Below are 21,097 nucleotides of genomic sequence, written 5' to 3' on the forward strand. Positions count from 1 at the left end.
CTCCCCATTCCCTATTTTCCCTCCCTCGGGTTTGTTCTCGCTCAATCCATCTCGCTCAATCTCAGTGGCCCTTTTCCTCTTATTTATTTGCTTCTCTCCAGACGGGCTGCTCAAATCGCACTTGATATCGGAGACTTCACGCAAGATCTTCTGTCACTTCTATTATCCAAGTGGGAGTGCATGCGAATCTCTTGTTTTTTCAGCGATTTTTGGGCTGGAGCAGTTTTACCGACACAACGTTCAATTATTGTCACTGGACAAGATTTGTGCTGGTGTGGTTGTGTGATGGGACATCTTAAGAATGTCTGGTCCCTCTCATGCTTCAACGCAATGAGAATGAGGTCTAATGTAAAGAATGTTGATGACAGTCAGGAGAAGGAACTACTTTTGAGAAGTAATTTGTTTGAAAGTATTTTAATGTATCATCTTTCTCACCATTTTTTTCCCCTGTATTCTAACTGATGAAGTATCAATGCTCATACTCAAATGTCATACAAGAAAAGTCTTTTTGAAGTACTTCAGCGGAAGATGGATGTATAGGAGGAGGCCGCGGTGATGTGGTGCAAAGGAGTTGGGGGGAACTGATAAAGAGAAGTGACTAATAAAGTGGTGAGAATATAGGCAGTACTATGACAAGAGGAGGAGGAGAGAGGAGAAGTGAAGGAGAGGTATAGGCTCGCAGAGGCAAGGAGAGCAATTTGCCGCCACAGCGCACACAATGTCCCCTCCATGCCTGTGGGCCATGTGAAGACTGCTCCTTCAATTACACTTCACACAAGCCACAGAAAAAAAGAAGACAGACCGAGGAGGTGGAAATGCAGGGAAAAGAAATATAGCGGCACAGAGGTCACACTGATGCCGATGCAAAATAAAGCGTTTGGACAGAAATTTCAAGTGTCAAACTGTTTTTTTGTGTTTTACATTTTAGTTATTTGCTCGCCATGATGAGGATTAAAAATACGAGTAAATATTTACCAAAGTGCTATGAGCTAGTTGTGGGTATGGTGGACAAGTGTGAAGCACACCTATCTCACGGTTCTGAGGTTGGGGGTTTGAATTCCTGGCTCCAGCTGTTATGTGCGTTCATATGTTCTCTTTGTGCTTATGTGGTGTTTCTCCAGTTACTACGGCTTCCGTCCACATTCCAAAAACATGTTAGGCGTATTGAATACCATAAATTGTCCATCGTGAGAATGTGAGTGTAAATAGTTTTTTTGTCTAAATGTAATACAAATTTGATTTCGATTTTATTATTATTATAGTACAGATGGTTGATTTCGACAAACCAATTACATTTCCTTCTTTTTTTCCATGAATACGTTTAGATTTACTACTAACACTATAACGAGCAGTTTTCACTGTCTTTCTGGCCCTTTAAGGGCTAATTCAGAGCAAAAGGAAAAGAAAAAAAGATACATGCAATGTTAACGTGTAATGCGCAGCACCAATGATGTTTACGAGGTAGCTAAGCTCAACTGTTTGTAAACTCAAGCTAATTTTTCTTTGAAAATTTTGTTTCCAAACCTGGTGGCTCATAAAGTGAGGTTTCATTTATTAGTTTTTTGTTTTTTTTAATATGTTAATCAGTTTGAAGGAGAGAATAGTTTTTGTTAATCATGTGGCACACACGATACAGGATGCCTTTACATCCTAATCACAAAAAGTAAAGAGGAGGTGAGTAAGTCCACAATGAACCAGACAGCCGGCACAGACGGACCTCCAGCTGACGACTGGCAGCAGGCCAGATGAAGAGATAGAGCATTCACAGTCTCAAATAGCCAACATGGCTAACTCATATGAAGCCAACACAGCGGCTGAGTGAGGGTGACAGGAGGGCAGGCTCTAATACAGGCCACAGTCAAGATGGAGGACGGCTCCCTATTCCCACCCCTCCTTAATACGTCTCCTCTCGAACATGCCCACCAGGCATGGGCCAGCTGCTGGAGCAGGGGGATTGTGTGTGTGTGTGTGTGTATGAGCGTGTCAGGACGGAGGTGTGGGGTGTCTGTATCAATCCATCACAGGCTGACAGCTGACTCCTGTGCCCGCCTTGGCCACAGGCTACTGACCACAACCAGGCCAGCGCTGACCAGCAGTATACTGTATGTGTGTGCATGTGTGAGAGCGTAAAAATGTGTGCATATCGTCTCTGCAACAATAAACACACTTACGGGACGTAATGTGCGGCTCCTTCCGCATCCTACAGTAGCCACATTCTCTATTGCTTTGTCTTTCTGTCTCTCCTTACTTGCACTGCCTGTCTGTGACATCTGCAAGTCAATCAATCAGTTTCAGCTTGCTGGCATTGGAGCACCACATTTATCCAGAGCACAACCTGCCTGTCATACTTGCTGACATATTTTTATTTAAACTGACCTTCAAACCAATACTTTTTTTTTCATCTCTTTGTAGTGCCTCGGGTGAGTGCAACAACTGAGAGAGGCTTCAGAGAGAATGCAGTGGCAGAGGGGAGGCTGAGAACAACATCTGGTGTCTTTCAGTTCCAGCCTCGGCTGCTTTTACCTGGCCTTCTGCTATTTGAAAGCCTCCCTTGTATGCCTCGAGAAAATAAACACATTGTTTCATCTCTATCCATTTGTATGTGTGGCAGCTCCTCTGTGTGCACCGGTGATCTCTCGGATGCAGTAGAAATAATAGAATAGAATTATTGGCATCGTGCTGATGCAGTGTTACGCAATATCAGAATTTGATTATGCAACAAGCATGTAATTCATCGTCACTGCTTCTGATGTCATGGTATAAATGCGCAATAGTCCACCTTACTCCCACTTCCGAGACTCCCATTGTGTTTCCCTGCCCACATGCACACAGTTGTCCCTCCTTCTCCTTCGTGCTACGTTGAATTTAGGAGAAACTTGTGTTCCTTAACTCTATTTTTGGGGACTGATTTCACCTCCGCCTCTTCCTCATCTCCATTCTTGAACAAATCTCATCCCCCTAACCTCCCCTTATCGTGCCCCCCCCATAAGCCGTCCCTCCTCCGCCACCACCCCCTCCGGCTCCTGACAGAACCACAGCAGGAGAGCGCAGCACTGATGGATGCCACAGATGGGCTTTCCCTCGGAGCTCCGGCCTCAACGCAGTGTGTGATCGGCGGGGTCAGAAGCCAGGCCTCCCCATGAAATGCATGTTGTAACAGGAAACAAAAGACGGGCCGCCATTTCTACTAAAACCCCCCGCGCCCTCTTTAGTCTCCAGTCTCATCCCAGCAATAAGGAAGATGCCTCGGAGCTGGCCTGGGAGAATGAGCGAGAGTGAGGAGTGCTTGAGGATTAAAAGTCAGTGTGCGTCAGTTTGCGCGTGTGCGCGCGCATGTATGTGCAAGGGGTCAGCAAAGGAGCACCCTTTGTTTTTTTTGTTCTTTGTTCCACGTAATTGTGTCCCAGCCTCTGTGTGGGCGCACAGCGTTCGCACTGACGCTCACGGTTGCGTCTTTATAATTGCGAGGCTCGCGTGTACATGTGTGCGACTGCTGTTTGTTGCAGTGGCTTACAGTTGTCGGTGTGTTTAATGTCCACCCACACTCTCCTCACATTCCCAAAAGCATGTCACGACACTGAAAAGACAACTTGACTGGCACAGGAAAGTGTGTGTGGGGGGGGAGAAATGGCCGTGGAAAGAAATCTGACATAAATTTGAAATGTGAATGAACCTCTATTATTGTTATTACTAAAATCAATGCTGTAAAATAACACATGAATAGTACATTTCCAAAATAAAAGCATCCCTTACTGCCCTACAGTTGCAACCGGGATTCTTTTGCAGCAGCTCGTCTCAGGTATTCTTGGAGGTGAAGATGCCGGATGTGGAGATCCTGGGTCGGTATGGTTGCGTGTGGTCTGCGGTTGTGAGGCCAGTTGCGTGTACTGCCAAATTCTCTGAAAAGCCTTTGGAGAAGGCTTATGGTAGAGAAATGAACATTCAATCCATGGGCAACAACTCTGGTGGACATTCCTGCAGTCAGCATGCCAATTGCACACTCCTTCAAAACTGGCAACATCTGTGGCATTATGCTGTGTGATAAGCTTTTATTGTGGCCAGCCGAAGGAACACCTGTGCAACAATCATGCTGTCTATTCAGCATCTTGATATGCCACACCTGTGAGGTGGACGGATTATCTCAGCATTGGAGAAGTGCTCACCAGCACAGATTTAGACGGGTTTGTGGACAATATTTGAGAGAAACAGGCCTTTTGTGTACATAGAGAAAAGTCTTAGGTCTGTCAGTTCATCTCATGAAAAATTGGAGTTGTATTTATAGTTTTTATATTTGTGTTCAGTCTCTGTCTCTCCCTCATATATATATATATATATATATATATATATATATGCACCATTGATAAGTTGGTTAGAGTTGTGTGATAAAATGTACTTTCTGCTTCTTTTCGTGTCATTTGTGAAATATTATTTTTCTTTTTGAGATAATGCTGAATTCCATGCATATAATGTTGAATTAATGTGCACTTCTATTGCATGGCTGATTAGCCCGAAATCCATCCATCCATCCATCCATCCATTTTCTGAGCCGCTTCTCCTCACTAGGGTCGCGGGCGTGCTGGAGCCTATCCCAGCCGTCATCGGGCAGGAGGCAGGGTACACCCTGAACTGGTTGCCAGCCAATCACAGGGCACATAGGAACAAACAACCATTCGCACTCACAGTCATGCCTACGGGCAATTTAGAGTCTAGCCCGAAATCATTTTATCTTATTTTCACTCTGTTCTCTTATTCCTTTTGTTCATTACGACCAGCTAGGGAAAAAACACCATCACATCAGAAAGTGTGGGCGGCACGGTGGACGACTGGTTAGAGCGTCAGCCTCACAGTTCTGAGGACTGGGGTTCAATCCCCGGCCCCGCCTGTGTGGAGTTTGCATGTGTGTGTGAATGGTTGTTTGTTTATGTGTGCCCTGCGATTGGCTGGCAACCGGTTCAGGGTGTATACCCGCCTCCTGCCCGATGATAGCTGGGATAGGCTCCAGCACGCGCACGAGACCCTTGTGAGGATAAGCGGCTCAGAAAATGGATGGATGGACTGCAGTGTGTGAGTGCGTGTGTGTTTGCGTCTGAGCGATTGCGTGCATGTGTGTGGCTGCATTAAGTTTAGCTTAGCTGATCCTAGTTAGATTCCAGTCTGTTGGAGCTAAGAGTCACACTAGGCATAGGCCGCCTCTGGCTATCTACTAAATTAAAGGCCTAATGCACAATCCTTGGTGCAGGCTGACAAACTAATGAAATGGAGAAGTAGGCCCCCCGGGAGGATTGGACGGCAGATGAAGATGCCTCCAATGAGGGTTTCAACTGAGGGATAACCTCACCCCGCCTTCACTATTCCAGCCATTTTCATTTGAGCCTTTCCTCAAGATGTTTGGCAGGATTTTCTCCAAAAGTGTGCCGCAATTGATTGAAAACGAATGTTTATAAAAATATTTGTCTTATTGTTTTTAATCTTAGGATAGAGAGAGAGATACTGATTTCATTGTTGTTTGTTGGCGTGCTGGACGTCAGTTGTGCGCAAAAGGGTCCATGAAACATTTAGCGGGGTGGCCAACTTGCCAGGAAGAACCAAATGAATTGTGTTGAGGTTCCTAATAAAGATGTGAAAAAAGGAGTTCATTTTTTGAGTCAATATGGTATTTTTGTAGGCTTTCGTTGGCCAAGGCCTCTTTACATTAGCCTCAACAACAGGAAACTGACAAATGGACAGACAATCAAGAAATTGGTCTATTTGTGCCACTGACTAAAAAAATGCCACGTCATCTGGGTAGCAAACAAGTGACCAGGGCAGGCAAAAAAATAATTTAGAGTGTGTTGTGTGAGCTTCTGTAGGTGCAGTGATGATGTTTACATTGCCAAAATAATCCATGTTTAATTGAAAATAAAATAGTGCTTAACTTATTTTTAACGCTCCCCCCCCCCAAAAAAAAAAAAAATTCTCAGCCAAAAACATTTTGTTTCCCCCCCCAAAAAAATAATTCTCAGCCGAACACATTTTGTTTCTTCTAATGTTCATAAATTCTCTTGTCTCTCACTTCAACATTGCTGGTGCGTGGGAAATGCTGCAATAGCTTCCTAAAAAGAATGCGAGCATGTGCCTTCATCATGTATTTGTACATGTGCATGACTCCAGAGGGACTGCAAGGTGGGGCAGCTTTTTTGCCAGCATTCTGTTTGTCACCACTAAACATGACGGTCCCCACAGAGGACTGAGCAGACTTAACCCACTAACCTTGAAAGAGGTGTGTTTCTATAAATAACCCGCACCAATTAAAGCTGTTTTTCTGTGTCTTCTCCACTGAGCCAGGCACCTTGAGTCCCTGACGACTCATCTCAGGAACTCCACAGCACAGGAGCCACCACCCTGCTAATTAGAGTTGCTATCGTTCACCTGCCTCCGTCTCGCTGCTTGGCCCTACAACCACACGCACACGCACACAAACACACACACACACACGCATAGATAAATGCAAAAGACTAAGTTAATTGACTAAAAAGGTGGTAACTAGCTTAACCAGCCATACCAAGATGACTGGTCATTTGGTAGTTCAGAATCAGAAGAATCAGAATCCTCTTTTTTTGCCAAATATGTCCAAAAAACACACAAGGAATTTGTCTCTGGTAGTTGGAGCCGCTCTAGTACGACAACAGACAGTCAATTGACAGAGAACACTTTTAAGACATAAAGACATTGACAAAAAACAGTCACTGAGCAATAAAGGGTTGCTTGTTATCTGGTAATGCCGGTACATTTTTTTGTTTGTTTTTTTTTGTGCAAAAAGATGCAGAGTCCTCTAGCACTTAGAGCAGTTCGAAAGACTAATATTGCAATAGTCCGGTGCAATGACCATTGTGCAAAGGACGCCGAGACTTCAAGCGAGTAGTGCGATAATCTGGGACAATGTTGATTGTGCAAATGTTGCAGATACTCCTCAAACAGTGTGCAAATGGAGCAGATGCTACTTTGGCATGAGTGGAGTGAAGGAGTGCAGATTACTTTGGACATGTAGTTGGTTACAATTACAAGTTACCCTGTTGAAAATGTAATAGTAGTATACCTATTTCAAGTACTTTCTAAAAATTAATATATCCATCCATCCATTTTCTTTACCGCTTATCCTCAATAGGGTCGCGGGCGTGCTGGAGCCTAACCCAGCTATCTTCGGGCGGGAGGCGGGGTACACCCTGAACTGGTCGCCAGCCAATCGCAAGGCACATAGAAACAAACAACCATTCGCACTCACAATCACACCTACGGGCAATTTAGAGTCTTCAATCAACCTACCACGCATGTTTTTGGGATGTGGGAGGAAACCGGAGTGCCCGGAGACAACCCACCCAGGCACGGGGAGAACATGCAAACTCCACAGAGGCGGGGCCAGGATTTGAACTGTAATTGAATGACATAATTTCACCCAGTAATGTAATGGATTACAAAAACATAAATTCCATTAAGTAATCTCATTACTCCCCAACACTGCTGTTCCATCAACAGTGTTCTATGGAAGCTGTCAGCAACAGGTACAAGTGCTGTTAATAGCTGAGAAAAAGAAGGTGAGAAGAGAGACAAGAAGGAGATAGAGAATGAGTAAATGGGGCTGGATTGGATTTTAACTGATATCGCTAATAATTAGAAGTCTGAAAAATATATTGCATTGTATGTTTTTCACCCCATTTCTCCATCCGGTGTGTCATCCAATAACATCTTCACCGCTGCCTGGTCTGCTTTACCATGTTAAGTGCGTTAAAAAAAAAAAAAACATTTCCTTGACAACAACTGAACAGTGCCCTGCGACTGACTGGCGACCAGTTCAGGGTGTAGTCCGCCTTTCGCCCGAAGTCAGCTGGGATAGGCTCCAGCGTCCCGCGACCCTAACCAGGATAAGCGGTGTTGAAAATGGATGGATGGATGGACAACTGAACAGTTAACTTGTCAAGGAAATGTATTTAACCACAAACAACAAAACACACTTGGACAAAATTGTTGGTATCCTTCTGTAAAAGAAACAAAAAAAACAAACACCATGGTCACTGAAATAACTTGAAACTGACAAAAGTTATAATAAATAAATACAGAAAATGGACTTTGCATGCTGGACTTCGGCTTGGGTGTAAGGTGACGTGTTAACTTCCAGTCAGCATGTAAACGCATCGTGACAACCAGTGTTGCCGGTAACGTGTTACTTGCGTTAGTCCCAAAATCCGCCATTTTGAATAACGAAAGTAATGCACGATTTCACTGTCGCCACATTATTTTAGTTATTTTCCGTCGTAAAAAGTGCATTTGATTGTTGTTACTTTTTTATTTACAGATTAAGAATACAGTTTTACTGGCGTAACCCTGACTTAATACTTTGTTCCAGAACATTCCAGAACAGGCAAACACAGCAGTAAAACAATGTCTGTGAGACTTACATGCCTATCAAACGATATTTTAGCCTCGTCCTCGTGAGCGAACGCCTCCAGGTTGTCGCAGGTTCGAATGGGCACCTTCTCCACATGTCACATTTCAGCTCCTGCCACAAATGTTCGGCGGGATTTTGATCAGGGCTCTTCAGAACACTCCAATGTTTCCTTCTCAGCTACTCTTGCGTGTTTTTGCCTGTGTCTTTTTTGGTTCATTATCTAGTTGTGGAGAACCTATGACCTCCAGCTCAGTCCAAACTTTTTGGGCAGCACATTACGCTCCAGAATGCCTTGATCGTCTTGAGATTTCATTGTACGATACTCAGATTTAAGACGCCCTGTGCCAGATTGCAACAAAGCTGCCCTCAGAAATGAGCCTCCTCCATGTTTCACACTAGGTACAGAGTGCTTTTCTTTCTATGTTTCATTTTTGCTTCTGTAAAGATTAGAGCTGATACGACATTCCAAAAAGCTCAAACAACTGCTGTCTCATTCTTTTTCAGATGGGGACCAACAAGATTGTCCATGTGTGTATACCATCAGCAAACATTTTGAGGGAATCACATATTTGTGACATTTAAAAAAAAAAAAAAAAAAAAAAAGAAGAAATCACGTCGTAAGTTAAATGCTGCTTACCGCTTCCATTCCAGTGTTTTTCATTGTCACGGGTGTGAAAGTGGTCAGTCAGATGTTGATGATGAAGTGGCTGAAATGTAATGAATTCTATCTGGACTATAAGTGGTTGACCTGGGGTTGATCAGAGGTTAACACCACTTCACCCCAAAGACAGGTCCCATTAGCAATTATATTGTGCATTAAAAGTCACCGCATGGGGGTTAATGGTACAGTTTGTGCATTGCCTTTCGTGTTGTTGTTGTTGTTGTTGTTGTTGCTGTTCTCCAGTGCCATTTCGTGGGAATGTTATCACTGCAGTTCTCCGAAAACCGGCTTCATGATTGAGCCCACGCATGAAGAATTGCTGGTGTGTCTTTGGCGCTCGCAGGCAGGCCGCAGCCGGAGACTGTCACTCAAACGCGATCTGTCTATCAGCATCTACTAAGCAGCCTGCAGTGGGATGTGTTGTGCTAAATGACATTTTTACACATTAATGCATTTGATTACATTAAGGGATGAAAGGCGTTGGATGTGCCAGTGACACAAGTTACCCCAAAACATGATGCACCACCCCACCGACCACACACAAACATTCATGCACTAACAGCCCTGGCTTTGACATTTGAAGTAACATTATTGTTGGGCTTACTTGGAACAAAAAAGCCCCAGGCAGGAGGATTTTTCATCTGGTAGGCCGAAGTTGCTTGCGGCTGGAGGGTCGGGTCGAGTCGGGTAGGGTAGCACGGCTAGGTGGGAAGACGCCGGGCGTCAGCGCCTGTGGGGTTGACATTCGCAGTGCATCAGACAACAGCGACGGATGGTGGGCAGCATTCCATCTTCGTGCGCATGACAGAGCGCTCCGTTGCACACAGGCACATCCTCGCACGTGACCTTTTAAGAAAACTGAGCTTTACTTCAAAGGGTTCCTTTGGTCTGTTGCTACAGCGCTGACTCCAAGAGTGAAACCGCAATAACATTTGTTGTTGATTCATGAAGACTTTTCCCCTTTCAATTCAAGAAAGACAAGCTTTGACAAGTGATAAAGTATGGGCCTTTGCCTTCTGCACAATAATTGTAGTTGTAGTAAATGTTTGGCAAAAAAAGGACAAAGAAAGAAATCACAATGTATTACGCAACGCATGTTCTTTCCCAAGCTTTAGTAAGTGGTGTGGAATAAGTGAGATGCATGCAAGGATGTGTGTATGTGCTTACACAAACAAGCTTTCTGTGTTTGTTTGTACACATATGTTTGTGTGTTTGTGTTGTGTCTGTGTGAGCGCGCTTCTGCAAGTGTGTGTGTGTGTGTGTGTGTGTGTGTGTGTGCGTGCGCAGGATAGATGGTGCTCACAGGGTCAAAAGATGCTGCAGGGCTCTGCTGACGGCTGCAGGAAACCAATCAACCTTGTCTGTGTATTCCCCGACCTGTCGTTTTCTTAATGACCTGCCCTGACAGGCCCGCTACAGCCCCGGCCAAACCTCCCTGCACTGCTCAATGGTTGACCGACCCCCATCAGCAACATGCTAATGACCCAAGCAGAGAGAAAGGAAGGAGGAGAACCATCTAACTACTGTATGTCTAAAGGAAAAGAGAAAATTACTGTTGGGGTCAGCAAAATAAAGAGCTGCGAACTCTTTGTTTCACAATTGCCAATTTCCCCTGTTAAATTATTTGCTGAACTGAACGTTTTTACCATCCTAGACATATTAGAATTTGAATCTTTATTGTCATTGCACAGTGCACAATTACAAAGGTAATAGAAATTGGAATTTGTTCAAAATTATGGGGTAAATCATGTCCCAATCAAGGTCAAACGTCACACGATTAATGCCGGTCAGTAAAAAGTGAGTCAGCGCAAACTTACAGTAGGCGCATAGGCCAATATAGGAGGCTTTGATGCACCCCAACACTTGTTTGCAAACTGACAATAGATGACAGAAGAAGAAGAAGAAGAAGGAAGGAACATAAGGTTGATAGATAATATTGATATTTTTTCAATTATTTCTTGTAGGAAAAATGTTTCAAAATCTGAATAAGTGAGCGCGTTGCTGAACAGACTGTCTTTGATGAAGGTTCCATTGTACTTGGCCGGCGCCATTGTAGTTATGACTTTTGCTTATTTTGTTTGATCACTGTTTTGTTTGCTTGCGGTCCTTTCTCAACAACAACTACTTAACTAAAAACACGGGCTAAGAAAGAACTCTTGAACATTTTGGTGTTGCTATTGATAAAGCTCACTTTTGTTCTATTGAGAGATTTTCTGTCAGTGACTTCTCAACACAAGTGAATTATGCCTTATTAGGAGAAATGCAGACATATGCAAGATGTGTGTATCCACGAAGAAACATAATTTGGTGCTCACAATACTAATTTCCAATTATTGAATGTCCAGCTGCACTGGTCACAATTATATTCTTTCTTGCATTGATATTAATTATTAATATTTCTCGTTTGTTGGATGAATTCTCTCATCGTCAATGTGAATTGTCATTTTAGGAAGCTGCCATCGAAGCATCGTTGCTCAACCATCCAATAAAGCACAACGAGAAAGAGATTTTTAACAACAGCAGGAGAAGGAGAGGAGCCATAGTTCCAAATGTATAATTCTCCCACAAGCTGCACTTTTTGAACAAATTCTTTTCCTTGCACGTACAACATGACGAGGAACTCAAGAACTTCCATCTTCATTTAGATTTTGTGCATGACAAACCAATCACAATGTCAGAATGTTTTCAGTGCCGTTGCTGTGGGGCTTGACATGTTTTCTTCTGTGGACATTTTAAAGCAGAATGTAATTCCAAAACAATATTACTTTGCTAGTCTGTCAGTCACAAATCTGCCTCTATTCTCGCCCAGAATAAATTCCTCTGTATGCACAGGTTAATATTCAGCAAGCAGACAACACAGTGAGTAAAACGACTCACAAGTATGTAATTGAGAGCAATAAACAAAAGCTCCCAATAAATCACTTCTTTCTCTGACTTTCAGGTTGTTGTTGCACAATTAACCAACATGTCAGCGCAATGACACGAGGTCAGGTTCAACAATCGTTAGATGGAGGCTTAGTGAGCTTGGACTTCACAGAAACATCTTTTCAGCTTCCAATTGAATTGTGTGTGCGTGTGAACAATTCTAAGCAGGAATGAGGAATTTCAAACTCAATTTGTCTTTTTTCTACCCAAATCCGTGCCAGCGTACCAAAAGTTGCCTCAATTCTGAAAATGTTCCAACACGACAAATCTTGAAATTGAATACGAGTGATGATTCACAGCGTTGATCATCACTTTTTTTTTGTTGTTGTTGACGACATTAGATAATTGATACATTTTGCAAAATGGAATGCTTTTTATCCAAATTCAGACAAAGATGGGCCGATGGGTTTACGCAACAGCAGTCTAAAGCGGAGAGAAGAGTTTGAGAAGCACTGCTTGAGAAACAAAGAAATTAATGAAAGTTGACCTCCTTTTTTTTTTTGCTATTAAGATCTGAGAGAGAAAGAAAATGATCTTTCCTCAGCCTCTTTGCAGGAAAATAATTTAACGCCTTCTCTTGTCATACAGTACTGTGAAATTATCAACTCATGTTTTTGAACTTCCGACCCTTACTTGTACAAATCAAAGAGTGTTTTGCCGAAACCTGCCTTAAGCAGACGGCTCGTATCCATCCTCCAATATGTCCTTCCATCTGTCTGTCATCCCGTCCAGGCGTCCGAGCAGCCAGCCAATGAGCAAACCGCGCTGGTGTGCATTTCTGCTGCATGTTTATCCCTGCTATGTGCTGCTGTCTGGTCATTGGGGTCATTGACCTGAAATGTGATAGCAGCCAATGAGCTTAGCAAAACGAGCCACCTAATATCTGAATCTTGCTGCAAGCGCAGACGCTCGCAATAAGGCAATTTCCATTAACGGCATTAACACAGAAAGTCGCAGAATGGCGAGTGCGTGCGGAACGCTGAGGATGAAAGAAAATAAAAAACGAATGCTTATCGATCATTGAACACGGAGATTTTTTTTTTTTCCATCTGTAGGGGATGCAGCTGTGTGAGCAATTCATCACATTTTATTTAGAGGATGCACAGAGACCCATAAAGCCCTGTATGATTAAATATGTCTCTTGAATAACAACCATATTTCAGCCCTTGTTATTGCGGTGCACGCCAGAATCTTCCGGCAGACGGACGGAGGTTTAGGACTTTTAAGGCGTTTGTTTCATCTCGCGGACTAACCCCAATTGTATACCTGTGCAGTGTGATAATCACACGTTCAAGCTGTTTGTGTGCTCTTCACTCATCAAGTCTGCAAACTAATTAAGATTTTTATAATCACCTTTTCCCGTTTGTATGTGCGAAAGAGTGCGGGGGGGCCAACCTCAATGCAGGTTAGGCTTTCTTTACGTGTTTGGAAGCATCAAGCTGTTTGGGGTGTGATGGAGGATTACCTTCTCAACCCTCTACCGCACGCGCACACACACACACACACACACACAAGCACTCCCCTGTCAGAGCCTGGAAATACTTCACATTCCTTCCACTTCACTGACTTCTTTACAGCCAAGAGGAGATAACAAAGGAATGGGCAGACATTGAATACCAGCTCGCAGTGCAGATTGGGAAACTTTTTTTCTTTCTTCCTGAAACAACTACATACCACATTATGAAATTTCCAGAAAGACGGCCTCAGGTGTTCCGCTGATTTGCGGGGCGCGTGAGTGTACAAGAAAATAAAAATCCTGCCGTTGCCATTGAAGTGAAACCTCATCCGACTGCTCTACTGCCACTGTCCACTCTGCTGGCCCTTCCGCTCTCCCCTGGGATGAGGTTTTCTCTTTCTCTCGGGTTCAGGTTGCGGGCTCAGGTATCTGGATTGGCCTAACATTTCCCTTCCCGCAATGCGCTGCTTTTCTTTCGCCTGCTCGGGTCATGAATACTATTCTCCGCTTGAGTCTTCATCAAGAGGACAAAGATTGATTGCAAAACAAATGCCATCATCTCTTTTTCACTCGTATATGTTTTGGTCAACGGATAAACAATCAAGATGAAATGATACTGCTTGAACAGGAGTAAGGAGATTGATTTCCAGCGGCTGTTCATTACAGTGTAAGGTGAGCGCCTCACAGTCAGGTGATGTTCCACTTGAGGTCTCGCAAAACCTCAGCTGGATGCTGCTGGCAGCGAGACACGACTGACAGCCTCTCAAGCAGACTGGCAGGTAGATATATGCTCTGACTCCACCATCACGACTCCCCTCCAACTGTCTCTCATTCACACTTCACGCTCCCGACGCGTTCCTTTCCACCCGGTCATGAATCTATGCATCCAAATCATTTCTTCTAAAGCCGTACTGTGTTTCCACATTTTACACTCAACTATAATTTAGTTTTGCGCCAAATTTGATATGTATTTCCATTAAGTTAAACTGCAATGTAAATAGGGCAGCACCGTGCGGTGGTGGTAAGCGAGTCTGGCTCACAGTTAAGAGGTTCTGGGTTTGAATCTCTGCTCAGGCCTTCCGGTGTGGACTTTTTCATGTTCTCGCCACACTTGCTTTTTGGGAGGATAACACAAAAAAAAAGAACAAAAAAAAGAAAGAAAGAAAATTGTAAGTTAATTGTAAGTTGTCTATGTTTGTCTATGTTCCGATTTAGGCCAATTTTCCATCGCTGTACCCGAAAATGACATCCGTTTCTCTTGTTCAGGTCCGGTTTATATGCCAAGTTGTTAACAGTTGCAATGTTACAAACTTTGCGTACTGTAAATTGAATGATGGACATTGATCGAAGTAAGTCCATGTAAATTTAATGTATCGTCATTATTGTTCAAAATTCAGGCATGAATGAACCTTTGAAGCTACCTGTACATTAGAACAAAAACATGGCCATAGTTCAAAAGTTTGGTGATATTTGTGATATTTGGATTCAGCGCATTTGTTGTTAACCAGAGCAATTGAACACTCAAAATTGTCCATAGGTGTGAATGTGAATGGTTGTTTATCCGCATGTGCCCTGTGATTGGCTACATTGCTCAAGGGCATCTCGACAGTCGTCAGTAAGCATAGTCGCATCTCTCCAACAACTCCATGTCATTTTTTTCACTTTCTCCCAAACAGTGACCCTCGGTTTACAAAACCAAAGTGCTTACAGATAAACTGCTGGCTCCCCTATTTTATATCAAATATTCTTAATTAAAATGCTAATAGGGTTAGTAGATTGGATCAACCTTCGCATAAGATTAAGTTAACATTGTACACAAAATTTTATGATACGGATCTTGCATTGGCTCTAAGAACGTGCAAGTGTACTTATTGTGGTGGGAGGTGTGTGTGTGTGTGTGTGGCTTTTTTATATTTACTTCAGTATGTGTTAATATAATTAAGATTTCTCATTAAATGCTTGTGGGGGGGGATTCATTTGAATTTCAGAGGCTCTACTGTGGAAAATAATTCAATGTTTTGTACACTAAGTGGGAAAAGCAACCAGTAAGTAATGTAATCCTCTTCTTTGTGTTTGTGAAAACGTGTCAATTCCGCAAAGATATTCAAAGCATCAGATAATACGAGGTGACGGACAGAAAGGAGGAGTCACTTCGATTTGGGTGAATTTCGAGAGGGGTGTGAAAAAATTGGGGGTGGGGGGCTTGTGGATCATGTTTTGGGGTCTGGGCAAGTGATGTGTGAAGTCAGCAGGAGGTCGGGTGTCCCCGGGGACAGGTCTGGGATCGTGGCGCAACCCAGGGGCACGACTAAGACAACGGGCCACACGGAGCTGGCATGACGCTAACAGTGGTCGGCATCAGCGTCGCCTGTTCGCATTGCTGTGCCCTTGTCAAAATGCCACATTTTGGAGCGCTTTGAAAGTTTGGGGTTTTTTTTCTTTTGGGAGGGAATAGGTGGGTAGTGTGGTGTAAAACAGTGTAATCCCACATGGCACAGACAGACAAAAGCCCCAAGGTGTTTTTTTTTTTGGGGGGGGGGGGGGGGGGGGGGCGGTGGGTAGCAGTGGCAGCTCTGTGTCATGGCTTGCCAGGGCTGATGTGTCAGCTGGGTGTTTCCCCAAATAAGCTCCATCTTACACCAGGGCAGCCTTCAACCGCAGTGCACTGCTCAAGATGACATATGCTGAGGGCAGTGACAGTCTCCCTCTATATTTGTGTATGCGTGTGTAATTCGTGTCTTCACTGACAAATACTCAACCATACACACACCCGCATGACTTCTTTTTTCTCATATACATACTTTTGTATTCACAGAGATGTGTCTGTCAGGGCTTGTTTGAATAAGTCCGCTTGTGTATGGACCCAGTATGATGATGACAGTGGTCCCATTGATGTTAATGCAATCCAGGCACCTTCATTCGGAACTGACGTGGGAAAAGTAGCCCGTTAAACCGCCTTCTCAACACACCTCTGTGGTTTAGATCAGCGTGAGATGGCAAGTTTGGGCCTTCACAGCAATTTGATTTGAGATGATTACAGCTGAATCTTCGCCACAAACTGATGGTAAGAATTAAAAAGGAAATCGGACCTCTAGCCAGAGCCAGTATATGGACAAAAAGTCTTATGGCACAGCTCTTACTCAATTGTGGCTCGAGAACGTTGTGGGTTGGAATCCAGCCTCGGATCTTCCTGTGTGGATTTTGCATGTTTTCCCCTGTGCTTGCAAGAGTTTTTTCTCTGGGTACTCCAGCTCCCTCGCACAATCCAAAAGTTTCATGGGATGTGAATCTAAATGGTCCTTAGGTGTAAATCTGAGTGCGAATGGTTGTTTGTCGAAATGTGCCCAGTGATTGGCTGGCAACAAGTCCATCGTGTACCACGCCTCTTGCCCAAAGTCAGCTGGGATTGATGCCAGCGCACCCGCAACCCTGGTGAGGATGAGCGGTCAACAAAATCAACGGGTGGATGGAGAAAACCAATTAGCTCCCCTCTTAGTGTTAATTCTTCATCTTTTTATGACATTTTGGACTAACTGACCATCGACAGTGCCCCAGCGCACAGAACGAGGTTCGTAAATGAGAGCTTTGAAGAATTTGGTGCGGACAGACCTGAGCCCTGACCTCGACCACGTCAAGCAATTCGGGATTCACTAAAATCCAGATTGTGAGCCCACGACCTTCTCACAGAATCACACAGACGCACTCCAAAATCTTGTATACGCTATGGTCTGAAGATTAGAAGCTCTTATAAGTGGAACAAGAAAGCAAATGCAATATTTTCTTCGGCTTTCAACTCCTGTAGGCGCCTCAGTAATTTCGTGTACCAGGGAAGGAGCTTTACATTAAGCTTACCACAGGAGATATCCAAGACGGACTCAGTGGATGCTGGACTCCAAACAAGAGCAGATTCTCTTTTGACAGAACTACTGCTGATCACGCCGCCTCGGGCCTGTTGTGGCTGGATGCCGCCGTCCGAGCCCGCGTGTCGGTGCAAGACGGGCTCTCCCTGACCTCTCTTGTGCTGGGAAGGGGGCGGGCCGGCCCCAAGGAGGGCCCCCCGTTCCATCACATCCCTTCCAATTACTGACATCCTGCCGCCTTTGAACACACAGGAATCATAGTGAAGAACAGCAGAGGTCAAACTGCAGATGGGAAAGGGTGGAAACGGCAGAGTATAAGTATGGAGGGAAAGAAAGAAAAGAGGAGAGAAGAGTGAAAAGCTATTCGTGTCACTGATGCTTCCACGGCCCCCGCCGCCGACTCTCCATTCTCTTGTCAAGGCTTCGTACTGAACTCTAATCAAGAGCAACTGTTTAAACAACAGAGACACCGGCGGAATTTAGAGTTAAAATGGTCCCAGTGAAGAAAGCAGTAACATTCTTTTCGCCACCTTAAAAGGCAAAGGGTGTCACTCTTGTTCGAAACATGGGAATCACTGAAAAATATCAGGATTAAGACATTTTGTTCGCTGTCTGGCATTTAATTTCACTTTCAGGGAGCATTTTTAAAAAGAATAATAAGGGACCAAGCAAAGGTAAACGGGTAATTGCAAGGTATCAGAGCCAGTGAGACATTTAATGAGGCCGCAAATAGGTTGTAAAGTGCGTTCCATCACTAAAGTCGCCGATGAATGAATGACAGTGTTGAAGAAGGGAATGGCAGTGGGGCGACTTTCATATTAGTGCATGTGTTGTTGATGTAGACGGTGGCATATGAGACGGGCTGGTGCGCCTGGCAAGGGCCCAGTGCCCTTAAACCCAAATTAGCCTTTCACAACCCACAACCCCCCGGCACAATGAAAAATACAACACGCGCACGAAAGCCCACACACTTACAGGGACACACGGGCACATAAACACTCATACATAATCAAGAAAAACACTCCAATGACCTCACTTTTCCAAACTGGGCTGAATGCTGCCCTGCCAGAAATCCCTCTAAGGCCTCCCTTTCAGACTCTGAGCACTGCGCTGCTGAGTAGTCATAGCAAGGGTTATTAAAGGGTCACAGTGGGCTGCTATTAGACTCCAGCAAAGCCCCGCAATTCAACCATAGAAAATGTGCATCACAGCGTTCTATCAAACTTTTGGGGGGTGATTTTGCTTTTTTTGCTTTTCTTCATTTGAATGCGTCTGTGACTTTCACAAATGACATTTAGCGTTTCAAGTCCATCTTAACTTAGTGAATGTGTTTTTGCGAGTACACGCGCGTGTGTGTGTGTGTGTGTGTGTGAGAGAGAGAGAGAGACGTGGACTTTTGAAGGCTGTTGAAAACTGTTAGCCTGCTACATGCAGGCAGTGAGCCTGGAATGAGTGATGAATTATTGAAGTGGTTCTTTGGTGTGACTGAAGTGTTGAAAGTGTCCATTGCCACAGAGCACGCTGACATTCCTGCTGCAGCAGCGTGTTCAAATGCGCGCGTTGGTTCACAACGCTCCTGTATCCTCACCTCTTTTAGTGGAGCCATCAGCAACATTTAGAACAGTCGGTGTCTTCGTACCATTTTTTCCCCCCGTTTTTTTATGAACCTGCGCTTCCCTTTTCGCCTGCCAAATCATTTCACTTCCATCTGTTACCGTTTGTACTTCTCTTACCTTTTTTATTGACCGTCTTTTCCGTCTCATCCCCCTGACCACCTCCAATGGGATCCTCTTGTTGGAGCACATCCACTGATCAGTTTCTGTGTTCCCACCCTTTCAAGTTCTGCCTGTTTCAAAGAGCCGCTGCCTTTGGGGCGAGAGTAAATAGGAATGTGAGCCGATGCTTTTCGACAGCGAGGCCTCGGCTGCACGTTACGCGCCTGCAGCACCGGCGGACGAGGGTGGGGGCAAAAGGGAAGGAGGAGTGGGAGGGCTCTCAAATACACATCACACATGAATGTAACCTCACTCCAACTGGGAGAAATCACGGGTCCAGACAGGAAGGTAACAGCCGGCCGCAGGCACGGGGGGTTGCTAGGATACAAGGGAGCAGTGTACAGTGGATTGGGTGAGTGCAGGGTTGGCGTATTCGCTCAAATGGACCTCATTGACATGCACGGGCACCACGGCAACATGACAACGTGAAATGGAAACGCTGTGACACTGAGGGGGGAATATTGTACATATTCACGACCACAATGCCAGTCAAGTCAGCACATTTTGATTATCCGAAACTATAAACCCACCAGCCACAACAGTACTACAGCCACAATCTAATGAGCTCTTAATGTAAGATCTGAATCAAAAAGTTTCGATTATCAAATCGATTTTTTATTTGAACCATCGATATTATTGCGGGGTTGGTTTGCAATGGTGTGGAGCTGTAACACAGCCGGTTACTCACGTTGCTCAGCACTGACCTATCGATGCACGGATGCACACAAGCAGCCGGTCCCCTTTCCTTCAGGAAGTGTTTTATGATCGTGGATGATAAAATGGCTGCCGGCCTCTCTCCTTGACCCCATGCTGAACCTGCCGTAGTTGACGGTTGGGAAATGGAGACCCAAGTGTCAACCTGACTGGGTTCAACTCAACGAGAAAGCTCCTTTTTATGTCCGTCTCTCCCAGAATTCTTTTCCCCTCCGATCGTCCGAGTAAACATTCTGGGGATTAGGTGTGACGTGATGCGTTTCCAGTGATTTAGTACCATTAGTATGTGGTGAGCGATGCATTATGGTATGTCCCCGCCGGGCCCACAGATTGGGGTTTGGATGGAGCAGGGGGGAGTCTAACTTGCCTTATCTAAAGTATTTGTAGGGGAGGACATATGCCTTCCCTTCCATTATCTCATTATATAAACACAAGGAGGCTCTGCCACAGGTTGAAAGGCTGTAATTCATAAATCGGCGGTCAACAAGCCTGTCTTGATCAAGGCGTGTTTACATCATTGGAAGAAATCAATCTGTTTAATTGGACCTGCTCTTGTCAAATATATTAGCCCAAGGCCTGTATGAGACCATTACATAGGGGAGGCGACGTAAACGTGCTGCACATTTACATGGGGCTCGTTTAGTTATTCTTCATATTAAATGTATTTATTTTCATCGTAATATGAAAGCTGACATCAAATCAGGGACAGAACACAATAAGGTTTGTTAAGATACATTGTGGTGATGTGAGAATGTGTATACTGTTCATTTGCACACACACACACAAAGACAGTGAAAAAGTGATGCAGCGTGATCAGGTCAAACAATCTTGATTTGGAGTAGGACCAAAATGTCCGCTCCTGCATTTGCATCAATTTGATCACTTCGATTTAAGGACTTATTCACTAATTTTAGACCCAAAAAAAAGAACAATCCCAAGGATCACACAAGTCATGCTTATGCACGACATGTTGGCGTAGTTATTTACTGATTATTATGAATTATTTTCTTTTTTTTTTTTTTTGCCCAGCCCTGCTCTCAGACAAACAAGCAACGATGAAACCACAAGCGAAGGTTGACGAAAGTTTTCGTGAATTCATTTGTGTTCATGTAAATTTGTAGAATGTCTAATAATTGTAGCTGCAACTCTGAGCATAAATGTAAAGTACAACTGTGCTTGACCGCATCTACTGTATGACACGTTTTGCATATGACATTTTTTTTTACCTCGACAAAGGGGGCTAGATTTATCTTCAACCAATTCATTTCCAACCTCAACAAGGCA

The 21,097-nt window shown here is 44.2% G+C and overlaps 1 long non-coding RNA gene across 1 annotated transcript; it reads right to left on the bottom strand.

Annotated features, from left to right (window-relative positions):
* Positions 1–1,974: 1,974 nt before the first annotated feature.
* LOC133475551 (uncharacterized) lies at positions 1,975–19,256 on the bottom strand. Its single transcript, XR_009787867.1, has 4 exons — positions 19,058–19,256; positions 9,688–9,813; positions 6,285–6,432; positions 1,975–3,920 (listed from the first exon to the last, which is right to left on the bottom strand). It is a non-coding gene; the product is annotated as an uncharacterized LOC133475551 (long non-coding RNA).
* Between the last annotated feature and the right edge of the window lie 1,841 nt (positions 19,257–21,097).

The sequence above is a fragment of the Phyllopteryx taeniolatus genome, chromosome 3, assembly GCF_024500385.1.
Source record: "Phyllopteryx taeniolatus isolate TA_2022b chromosome 3, UOR_Ptae_1.2, whole genome shotgun sequence".
Lineage (NCBI taxonomy): Eukaryota > Metazoa > Chordata > Actinopteri > Syngnathiformes > Syngnathidae > Phyllopteryx > Phyllopteryx taeniolatus.